This window comes from Hirundo rustica, chromosome 1 (genome assembly GCF_015227805.2).
Source record: "Hirundo rustica isolate bHirRus1 chromosome 1, bHirRus1.pri.v3, whole genome shotgun sequence".
Taxonomy (NCBI): domain Eukaryota; kingdom Metazoa; phylum Chordata; class Aves; order Passeriformes; family Hirundinidae; genus Hirundo; species Hirundo rustica.
The window spans coordinates 1,831,988-1,844,043 of record NC_053450.1 but is presented as its reverse complement, the minus strand read 5'-3'; the positions used below and the strand labels follow the sequence as shown (position 1 = coordinate 1,844,043).

At 45.1% G+C, this 12,056-nt stretch overlaps 1 long non-coding RNA gene across 1 annotated transcript in view; it reads right to left on the bottom strand.

The window, feature by feature from the left end:
• Window positions 1-7,681, bottom strand: part of LOC120761352 (uncharacterized) — a 117,194-nt gene extending 109,513 nt beyond the window's left edge. The window contains exon 1 of the long non-coding RNA XR_005703608.2: window positions 7,630-7,681. This is a non-coding gene — a long non-coding RNA (uncharacterized LOC120761352). The remainder of the gene's footprint in view (window positions 1-7,629) is intronic.
• Window positions 7,682-12,056: the final 4,375 nt, after the last annotated feature.

Here is a 12,056-nt window from a genome sequence, read left to right as displayed (position 1 = left end):
AGCATCAGGAGGTTGGACAAACTTCCCTGATCCCAGCTATGAGTATTCACCACAGCCTCATCCTGCCCACAACAATTCCACAGCAACTTTGGCAGAGGAAAGACTAAAATTTTCAGTTCTTTAAAACAAAGGGTAAAAAACCAGAACACAAAAGCAAACAAAACCACATCCAGTATTATTATATATATTTGAATTTTATATATATGGTCTTATGCACTATACTATAGAAACTGGTTGTTAATTTAATAATATACATATATTTGTAAGCTTAATTTTTCATACTTTTTCACTGAGCATCCACAACCTGCAGCAGAATATTTGATGGGACTAACATTAGGGTCACCCCAGCAGCAACAGGCACTTGGGTAAGGGAGCAGCTGGAGATTACCAGGCACATAACAGAAGACATCAATACATTTGGGGAAGGTAAATCACATCTCAAACTATCTAACACTACGTCCAAACTTGTATAAATCAGATATTTTAGAAATTAGGAGATTCCCATGAGACTCTAGAAAGTGAATGGTGTCACAAGGGATCACAAATCAATTGTTTTTGCAGGGAAAAAATATAGTGAAAAGCTGTATTAAGGTTTCACTCTTGATTCAGTTTGCATGAAGGAAAAAATCTGAAGACCTGCAGCTTCCAACAAGAATTTCTGCCACATACAGGGTTATATGAAACAAGGTGTTACCCAGCACTGTTTCTGCAGCTTCATCAACCACCCCATCTCCAGATGCATGGCAGCATTTTAATCTCCAAAATTAGAAGAACTTGGAGCATGGTGAACATCTCCATGCTGGGACACGGGATGCTGCAAAGCGTTTGCTAATAATTCAGCTCAAACCTAATGAGTTGCAAGCACTGCTCCCTCTGATCCTGAACACTTCCCATCCCAGGCGTGTCCATGGCCAGGTGGGATGGAGCTCCGAGCAGCCTGGTCTGGTGAAGATGCCCCTGCCCATGGCAGGGGCTTGGAATGAGATGAACCTGAAGGTCTCTTTCAACCCAAACTATTCAATGATTCGATTAATCTAAAAATGAAGCAACTATTTTACAACTTGTAGATCCAGTGAGACATCATCCAAATCTTCCCTATACAGCCCAAGAGGATTTCATTCCTCTAAGACACCCCAAAACTGGGGCACAGGAGCTGGGCAGGCAGCACCATTGCATGAGGACTGAGGTCACAGTCATGAGATATTACGGGTGTGTAAATCATACAATCACAGAATGGTTTGGGTTGGAAGGGACCTTAAAAATCATCTCATTCCAAACCCCTGCCACGGGTAGGGACACTTTCCACTAGAGCAGGTTGCTCAGCTCCTTCAGCTTGAAGCCATTTCCCCTAGTCCTATCACAAAAAATAAGGGAATTTCAAAGTGGGGGAAGAAAAATGAAGAAAAACAGCATTCCTGGCTGTGTATGGGGTTTTTTACAAAGAAGCCGCTAATAGCAAGTTTGGGAATTCCCTCATACTGTATTTGAGTCTCTGGCATCTCACACAGCCAAGAAATGGGTTAACCAAAAAATCTGGGTCATAACACCTCCAAATTTGCCTGGTTTTTTGCATGTAGAAAAATAAAGGAGGCACCTCCCTCCTCCACACAGAAGCATCACAAGAAGATTCATTATAAATGGAAAAAAAAGCAACAGGTTTCAGCAATGAGCATGATCAAAGTCTCTTGTGGAAGAAGAAAATATTTTATTTTACAGAAATAAGAACTATGGCAACAGCTCCTGAATAAAATCCTACAGCACGGCTGTCTCCTGCACTCCTTTACTCCATGCACCAGATGATGGAGGAGTCCTACAAGGGGAAAAAAAAAATACATGGCCAAGTTATTCAAGACTAAAATGACAATAAATGTATGCAGAGAGGAGAAGGAGGACTAATAAAGTCCTCAATAACCTAAAAAAAATCTTATTTTTGCAATGCCTGGCTTTGGAGCAGGGGGGACAGCAGAGCAAGAACAAAACAAACGCTACCCAATGAAAAGCATCAAACAATTTGCATTTATTCTGTGCTTTTATTTAAGGAAGAGATGACAGAGAGAGTGAAGAAATCATAATCTAACCCAACATCAGTATTTACTTTCCCAAAAAAAAAAAAAAAAAAAAGTACATATGGGTATTGCAGCCAAGTTTGGCTTCATTCAAGGAGAAGCTGGAAAATATCTTCCAGATTTTGCTTGCGGCATCCTAGCAGATGAACTGCTAACACACCTAAACAGCCCTTGGGAGAGCTTTTCTCCACAGCTCTGCATCCCAGAAAAAAAAAAAAAAAAAAAAAAAATCAAGAACACCTGCTGATACATCATTTCTTCTTATTTTTTGTACCCATCTTCAGGATGTATTTAAAAAGCAACTGATCATCAGTACAATCTTTGCTTTTCTTAATGGACACACAAAATGGACATTAAAAAAAAAAAAAAAAAATCCACCCTGTTCCTTTTTTTATTTTCGTTAAATGCTGTTTTCTTCCATCACCAGAAACACTGCAGAGATGTGCCCATGCACTGCAACAAAGAGATGGCACCTGCCTACTGAATTTCTTGACTAGTGACACTTTGAAGAAAAAGAGTTTTAAATAGAAACCTCCCTGCAAGTGTTAAAGCAGATTAATTTAACTCTTGCGTTATTTTAATCTTAGATGCCACCATTTGCAAGGCAAGCAGAAAAAAAAAAAAATACAGAGTGGGATTCTTATCTTCACCATATTCTTTGGGAAATACAGTGGGTTATTAAAAACCACAAATAGCCTTTCTGACAGCAAAACAAAGACACTTCTGGCTCTTTTGTAATAGAAAAAGAGCACCAATATTTTATGAAGCTTTCTGTGCACTCAGCATCAAGTGAAGGACAGAGATTTCCTGTGCCCAGTGCCACTGCCAGAAACACCAACGCCACTTTGAGGCCTCACTTTGGATTCGCACATGGCAAAAAGTGTTCTGCAAATACACGTTGAAAGGTTGTTGATGCTGCTGAAGAAGAATTTCCACAAACACCATCATGGAGGTACACTCTGATACCCCAGTTGTGAGTTAGGCTCATGCATAAATAGCTGGATTAAATTTAGGCTGAGTGGATCCTGTCATAGGAAAACACACACATTCTAATGGTCAGGAATCATGCAATGGTTTGGGCTGGAAGGGATTTTCAGGATTCATCCAGTTCCAGCCCCCTTTCCATGGGCAAAGACACCTTCCACTATCCCAGGTTGCTCCAGGTTGCATCCAAACTGGCCTTGGACACTTTCAGGGATGTGGAAGCCACAGCTTCTCTGGAAAATTTGTGTCAGGGCCTCCCCACCTTCACTATAAGGAATTGCTTTCTAATATTGAATCTAAAACTGCTCTCTGTCAGTGGGAAGGCATTCCCCCCGTTGTATCACTCCAGGCCCTTGTCCAAAGTCCCTCTCCAGCTCTCTTGGAGCCCCTTTAGGCACTGGAAGGGGCTTTATACCCTTCCTGGAGCCTTCTCTTCTCTGGGCTGAACATCCCAGCTCCCCCAGCCTGGCTCCAGAGCAGAGGGGCTCCATCCCTCTGGTCACCTTGGTGCCTCCTCTGGACTCACTCCAGCAGCTCCAGGTCCTTCCTGTGCTGGGGAACCCAGAGCTAGAGGCAGCTCTTCAGGTGGGGTCTCACCTGAGAGGGGCAGAATCCCCCTTTTACCTGCTGCTCACCCTGCTTTGGATGCAGACCAGAGCACCCTCGGATTTCTGAGCTCCAAGTGCACAGGGTTGGGTCATGTCCAGCCTCTCATGCACCAGCACCTCCAAGTTCTTCTCCACAGAGCTGCCTTCAATCTGTTCATGATCCAGCCCAGACACCAGAGGTCAAAACACAAGACCAATCAACCATGCCCTGGGTGGAAAGATTCCGTCATCCACCCACACACTCATCCTCACTGGGATCAAACCTGGACACACAAATCCTTTCCAGTGCAAGTAGCCTTTGCCCTGACAATGATGACTCCAACCCTAAATAAAACAGAGGCTCCTCCTGCCCACCTGAAACTCTCAGGTGCCACCAATTTCCAGTTCTCTGAAGCACCAAGCAACCCTTGGAAGGTCCATGAACACTCAGGTGAGAGCCACCCACAGCACAAAGTAGGTGAACTGTAACACGGAGGATAATAAAAATGGGAAAAGTAAATTGAAAGTTTTCAACAGTTCATTCCACTTTCATTGAGCAGAATGTGTTTATGGTATAGGCAGAGAATCTAAAGTATTATTTTTATCTCGATATTATTTACCCTTTCACACTTGCTATTTAAATCTTCCTGAAATCCCAGAAGAACCAACAGTTCAAAATACCATTTGATATACATACTTATATAAAGAAGGGGAAGCACAGACTCATTCATTTTCAGCTTCTCTTTTTTTTTTTCAATTACATTTTAAGTGCTGTAATATCAATGTGCAAATTTATCAAGACACTGAATATTTATTTCTCCTCCACTCCCAGTAAAGATTCTCCAGACCCAGAGCAGGCAGGGAGACCTGGTCACACCAGAGGATTGTGATGAGGAGTAAACGGTAAGACGCTTAAAATATTTTAAACAAATAAATAAATAAGCAAATAAATAAGGAGAGCTGTGAGAAAATTCATGAGGTGGCTTGAGCAAGAGAGGATGGGAATAAAATATTGTAATATTGAAATTTCTGTTCTACCAGTGTCTTTAGCCAATCTAAACTAAATAACTTAGAGAATCACAAAACACTTTGGACTGGAAGGGACCTTTAGGTTCATCCAGTCCCAACCCAGGTCCCAACCCTGGCCTTGAACATTTTCAGGAACAAAGCATCCTCAGCTTCCCGGGGCAACCTGGTTCATTGCCTCATCACCCTGTTGCTTTAGACACAATAACAGAAGGAAACAGGGACAGAATCTGGATCAGAAGCCTGGGTCAAGCAGGACATGTGGATGCACCAGTCAGCCTCTCCCATGTCCATCATAGCTGCATTAGTGGTCAAGCTAATTTTTAATTGCATTAATAAACAAAAGCAAACCAGGAAGATGGCAGGCCTTGGAGAGCACAAGAAGGGTGATTTGTTGCATGGATATCATTGGAAAGTGGCAATCAGCATATTTAACATCCTAGGAGAAGTCCAGGAACCAGCTTGAGGATGAGAGGGAAAAAGATGTCGCACCTGGCAAAGATGGCAGAGCAGGAAGGCAACAAGGGGTCAGACAGCAATATATCTATAAAAACTAATACAAAAACCTGAATTTGCATCAACACAACGAAGAGGGATTTTCCAGAAAGGCATGGGGTGACAGGACAAAGGGGAATGCCATTGAGATAACTGAGGGTAGATTTAGATTGCATATTAGGAAGAAATTCCTTACTGACAGAGTGGTGAGGCCCTGGCACAGGTTGCCCAGAGAAGCTGTGGCTGCCACATCACTGGAAGTGTTCAAAGCCAGGTTGGATGAGGTTTGGAGCAGCCTGGGACAGTGGAAGGTGTCCCTGCCCATGGCAGGGGAGTGGAATTGGATGGTGTTTAAGGTCCCTTCCAACCCAACCCATTTATGATCCTATGATTAACACTCAAAAAAACATCCAGAGTTCAACCTGGAGATGAGATGGAAAAGGACATCACAGCTGGAGAAGACAGAAGGAGAGCATCAAGGGGTCAGAGAGCAGCTGGCCTGAGTCAGTGGTGAGTTAGGGACCAGAAACACCTGTAGAGACACCTGGACGACAGCAGAGCCCAGCAGAGCCCAGCATGACCACAGCCCCACTGCAAAGGGGAAAACCGGCCTGGAAAAAGGGATAAATGCTTGATAAAGTATAAACCTTATTGCTAAACAACAACAACAACAAAAAGAGGTGGGGGAAACCCCTCATATTTTAATCAATCCTTCCCACTCCTCAGCACAGAGCTAGTAAAAATTTAGGATTCAGTCTGCTGAATCCTAAACCCTTTGTGCAGAATGAAGCACAAAGCAAAACCTGAAGCCACCACCCCATGCAAGGGTTTGCAAACAAACATCTCTTTGTTCCTGCAGCACTCCCAGACACAAGGATGCACCTTAAGCTCCAAAATGTCACAGAAAACTTCAGATGCTAACAAGCAGAGGGTTCTACAGGGTGTATTCAGTGTGCTGGTGGCAGAATGAAAGGTGCTTTTAGCTTTCCAAACCCTCTGCTTTTTGATATGCACACAAAGACAGTGAACAGTTCCATGGGAACACAAGGTTTCCCCAGCAAAGTCCACTCCTGCGCCAGATGCCGGAGGTTAATTGTACCCGACAGCTCGGGGGAGCTTTTATTAAAAGCTTCAAACCACAAACACTTTTCCAAGTACAAAAGCAATCAAAAAAAAAGTTTCTGCAGTCAGCCGAGGGCCACCGCAGAAAGCAGTGCTTTGTACTTTCAAAAGTGGTTTTATTTCCTCTCCTTGTACTTCCAAATCCATCCCACTGCCTGAAGCTCCCGAATTAGCCTGGAAGGAGGAAAAAATAATAAATAAACATCATCATGCCCTCTGTGAGATTAAAATTGAGACAAAACCTGGTAGGGAGCAGTTCCCAACATTGCCATTGTGCTAGAAATCAATAAATCGGGGTTTCTTTGGGACAGTGGCAAAGTCTGTGCAGGGACATCCCATCCTCACCCAGTCACTGGTGACATGGGACACAGGTGTGGTGCACAGCACTCTCACAGGTGTCCCTCCATGCTCACAGCCCTGGGCAAGGCCAGCCATGTCCCCAGATCACTCATTACGCACATAAAATGCTGTGCAACAGCAGCCACAGTCCCCAATTTCCACACACAGTCCCTGTGCCAGACCTGTCCATACGTCACACAACCCCCAGCTTTGTGCCAGCCCAGCTCTGTCCCCATGCTGCACTCTGCCCCCTGTGCCAGCCCAGTCCTGTCTCCATGTCACACCCCCCTGTGCTAGCCCTGTCCCCTCGTCACATACACAGCCCAAACGATGCCAGGCCAGCCCCGTCACACACAGACCCCCTCTGCCAGGCCCTGGTCCCATGTCACCATGTTACACACCCCCTGTGCCAGGCCAGCCCTGTCCCCATGTCACACACACCCAGGCCGGCCCTGTCCCCAGGTCACACACACAGAGCTGTCCCCATGTCACACACACCCAGGCCAGCCCTGTCCCCAAGTCACACACACACACACACAGAGCTGTCCCCGTGTCACACACACCCAGGCCGGCCCTGTCCCCAGGTCACACACATACAGCTGTCCCCATGTCACACACACCCAGGCCGGCCCTGTCCCCATGTCACACACACCCAGGCTGGCCCTGTCCCCATGTCACACACACCCAGGCCAGCCCTGTCCCCAAGTCACACACACACACACAGAGCTGTCCCCGTGTCACACACACCCAGGCCAGCATGTCCCCGTGTCACACACACGCAAAGCGCCAGGCCAGCCCTATCTCCATGTTCACACTCGCTCCCCCTAACCTGTGCCAGGCCATCCCTGTCCTCATGTCGCACACTCACACCTGTCCCTGTGTTACACAAAGCCCCAGTGCCAGGCCAGCCCCGTCCCCGTACCCCACAGTCCCAGTGCCACCGCTGTCCCCACGTTCCTAGCCCATGTCACCCCCCTGTCCCCACGGCAGGACCGGCGCGCGCCGCTCACCTGCCGCCGCGCGCCCGTCACCACCGGCACCCAAACATCACGTGACAGCCGCGGCCCCGCCCGCCGCGACCACGTGTCCCTCCCTCACCCCCATCGTTGTAGTCCTCATCCAGCCGGCCTCGTCGGCCTCTCCCCCCTTTTGGACTACAACTCCCAGAGTGCATCGCGACACAGCGTTCCGGCCCCTTCGCCCGACAACCAATCGGCGGAGGGGACTGCCCGAGGGGGCCCCGCCCATCTCCCCTCAGCACCACCCTCTTCAGGGCGCTGCCCCTGAGGGGCCGCACCCCAGGAGCCGCTCCGGGGAATGTTCTTGCTCCACGCCCTCCTCATCCTCGCTGCCCTCTTCCCCTTCTTCTTTCTCGGAGGAGAACGCCAGGAACAGCTGAGGAAGCTGGGGCTGTTGATTCAGTAGAAAGGGGTCTCAGGGGGCACCTCATCGCTCTACAACTCCCTGACAGGAGGGTGTAGCCGGGGGAGGGGTTGGTCTCTCCTCCCAAATAACAAGAGACAGCCTAGAAGGCAACGAGCTCAAGTTGCATCAGGGGGGTATTCAAGTTGGATATTAGGAAAAATTCGTCACTGGAAGGCTTTTCAAGCATTGTAAAGGACAAGTAGTGGATTCACCTTTCCCTGGAAATGTCCAAATAAAGTGTAAATGTGGCCCTTGGGGACAGGGTTTAGTGGTGAATTCGGCAGTACTGGGTGAATGGTTGGACCCAGAGATCTTTCAGGTCCTTTCCAACTTAATGATTCCATGATTCTCTGACAGATCTGTGCCCTCTTTCATAGTCTTAACAGTACTCAGGGCACTGCTCACAGAAATAAATGAATAAACCTCACCAACCTGCTGCTCCTAAAGGCACTAATTCTCTCCAAAACACCACAAATTGCAGCCCCAGATGGGAGGTTGACCTAGCCAAAGTGCTTTGATAGAGCAGTCTGGAGTACAACTGTACCTGAGAGGAGTTTGCTTTTTATTTGCCAGGTGACAGCAGCTTTATGTGGTGGCTGGCTTGCAAAAGGAGTTATAAAGAGGATTTTCTTGATAGAGCCTTTAACCAACAATTCATTTTAACAAGGGAATGACAAGCCAGCTGTCTGTTCAGAAATGGAGTTCTGCTCCAGTAGCCCTGCTAAAAAAAAAAAGCTTTGAAAGGGCTGAGGGGCCACCTGAGCTTCCATAAACTTCAGGGTTTTACAGCAGCGAACTGCTATCGGAGCAGTTTCCCCCATCTTTTGCTGCATTGATAATCATTTATTTCTGTGGACTCTGAGGAAAATCCCTTAGGAGAAGGGACATAAAAAAATACTGATAACGAAATACAGCTGTCTGCTTGTCGTCTGCAAAATCCTCTGACTATAGCTACATGCGCAATGCCCTGTGTCTTGCTGGGTGGTTTTTTGGGGAGTGGGAGGAAGAGTGACTTAATCCTGCAAGAAGCATAGATTACATTTCAAAAACCACTGTGAAAATTTTGCAGTAATTTTCAGCACAAATCATATTTACCTCCAGCGTGAGCCTCATGAAAGTAAATAAGAAAAGAAATATATAAACACGTGCCAACATAAAACAGCCCCAGTATTCCAAGGGACAGTATTCATAAAAATTACAGTGGGATAAATCTCATATGACTGCTTTGGTTTGCAGGCTGCATCTTGCTGGTTTTGCATTTTGGAGCTGAAGAAATACTGCTTAATCAATATGTGCGTTATTCATACAATAATAATGCTGTGCATTCTCTTGGGACATTTTTCTTCTGAGGAATTTGAGCTGTTACAAACCTTCTCATTGTGTGTAGCAGGGCTGGTCCTTGTTATTAACAGCTGCTTATTGATCTGTAACAGCTTTTAGAAGCACCGAGGGTGGGTTTTTGGCATGGCGTGGAAGTCAGGTCTTTTACATAAGCAAGGCGAGGCATTGTGCGTCATTAAGATATTGCTTTCTGTGAATTTAGGGGAAGAAAAACCCAAATAATTAACAGCTTTGTTCCATCCCACAGTGATAACATCTATAAATCTGGAAAATATAGAGTCAGCTGTATGGGAACCAAAAGCTCCAGGGCCCAAAATTTTATTAAAACAGCTTAATCTTCATGTTTCTCATCTTTTAGTGGGAGGCGGTTGCCCATTTGCCAGCTGCTGTGTGGCATTTCCCAAGGTGAAAGCAGAGATTTCTTTCCACATGGACAAAACTCCTGGAGGTGAGACCCATGTACCTGGAGGGGTTTGGCAAATGTGACTCGGGGGTGAACTGTCAGTGGGTTTCTGCTTTGGAAAACTGCTCCAATTCCTCTGTGAAGATGAAATGGAGGATCTGTAACAGAATTTAAATAAACTCAGTTGTGATGCTTTCACCTCATCCCTGCTGGGATGATTACCCACTTAGGTTGGCTGTGTTTTTAGGGAATTTCTTCCACTCCTTGGAAGGAGTTTCCTTTTGGCTCACAGGTTTATTTTGTGAATCATCTTAAATCCTAACCTTTTAATAGCTGGGATATTGAAATATTTATGGAAAGGTAATCCAATTGTCCTCTTGGTTACTTTTCTACAAAGCAGGAGAACCCAGACAAATAGATGCATTAAATAAAGTGGGGGGTTAGGTTATAATTTGGATTATGTTCTTAACAAAAAGTATATGATTTAAGGTGCTATTTACTTCCCTGCTGTTCTGGATTGACTGGAAGAGGATAAATTCAGGAAGGGTGAGGTAACTAAAAATGTGTCACAAGAAAGTGTCAGTGAGTGCCTAATTAATCCCATTAGGACACAGATGTAAACATGGCAGCAAAGCCATCAGGGAAGAAGAGGGATCAACTTATCATTGGATATTTGTCTGGAGTATGTACAAATAAATTTCTCCAGAGTTTAAAATGTTATAGGAATTATTTATTTAGGGTACTTTTACATTTGTGCTTAAGGAGTCTCCACTTAAAACAAGCAAGCAGACAAGCAAACAAACAAGCAGACAAGCAAACAAACAACTAGACAAAACCAACAAAACTCCCCACCCCAAACAAACAAAACTCCCCAAAACAACAACAAAAAACCAAGCAAACAAACCAAACAAACAGAAACCCAAACAAAACCCCACAAAACTTCTTTTCAGAAGTTTCTTTCTTTGTTTGGTCCAGTTTCTTTTCAGATTTCTTCCCCCCTTTCCTTCCCAGTTTTTTACCTTCTTTTACTACTTTTTCCTGCTCTTTTCAGTAATTAGGCTGGGCTGGTGGATTTCCTGAAGACTGCTGGAAAAAGTTAAAACCTTTTTTTCACAGTACTCATCTTTTCAATGCTGATTTAATTGGCCAATAACACAGTTGGAAAAGCACTTTTTTTCTTTGATAAAAATGCTGTTTTCCACTCAAATGCCTTACACACCAAACTAGTCAACTGCAAGGAGCACAACAACAAGCATAAGTCGGCCTGAATGCCTCACAAAACCAAGGCTGACTCTTATTTCCTATTTCCAGACATTCATCCAGTGACCTAAGATTCCCTGAAAACAGCACAGCTCAGAGAGCTTATCACAGCACATCCGTATGTTGTTACCTGTAAGCAATTTAATAAAAAAGATATTACAGCAACAATAAAAAGAGTCTGGAAAAAGCCAGCTAATCCCTGAACAACCTTATTTCAGTCTATTTAAAGTCCAAGAGAGACTTGAATTCCAGGACTGAGCAAAATCTGGCATAAAACAGATGTTTTAATCAAGTACTGCAGTGGCAGCAATACATGTCCCAAGCTAGTGACTATCTGCCGGGACTGGTACGTCACAAGGAGGAATCACGAGCCATAAAGAAATGATTTTCAATACTTTTTGCATTCCTTCATCAGTTACATCTGGTTATAGCGGCAGTAGCTGTGGATTTTAGTGGCAATTCGCCTGGATTTATCTGAGCGTTGCTACATTTGACCCTCCCTTTTCTGGAGGCATCTGAGTGCATCTGAATTAGGAAAATAAAAGCCATGAGCCAATATACAAAACTTTGTCTCTGAGACAGTGATAAGTCAATCACCTCATCAATAAAGTGTGTCCGATACTCTCAGTAATCCCAGTGATCAGTTTTGCTTATGGAAGCTGGAGATATTAAATCGAGCTCGGAGCAGGGATGACAAGTGGCAACTGAAAGTGATGTTGACAGAGCTAAAGGAGCCCATGCTGAGAGCAACAGATGTAACACAACAGCAAGGGAACAGGGCTAAACTGAGCTGGTGGCGAGGAAACTCAGAGGTCAGAATGAATCCCTCACTCCACTTAACTCCATGACAAAACACCGGTGATCTTTTGCTTGGTTCAGCAGTGCTGCACCTGGATAATCAGGAGGAAAAATTGGAGGGCGCAGAGGAGCCATGGCCCAGGAGCTGCAGGTATGAAGGATGCAAGGAAGATATTGCAAACAGTGAATTGAGGGAGATTTCAGCTCTGA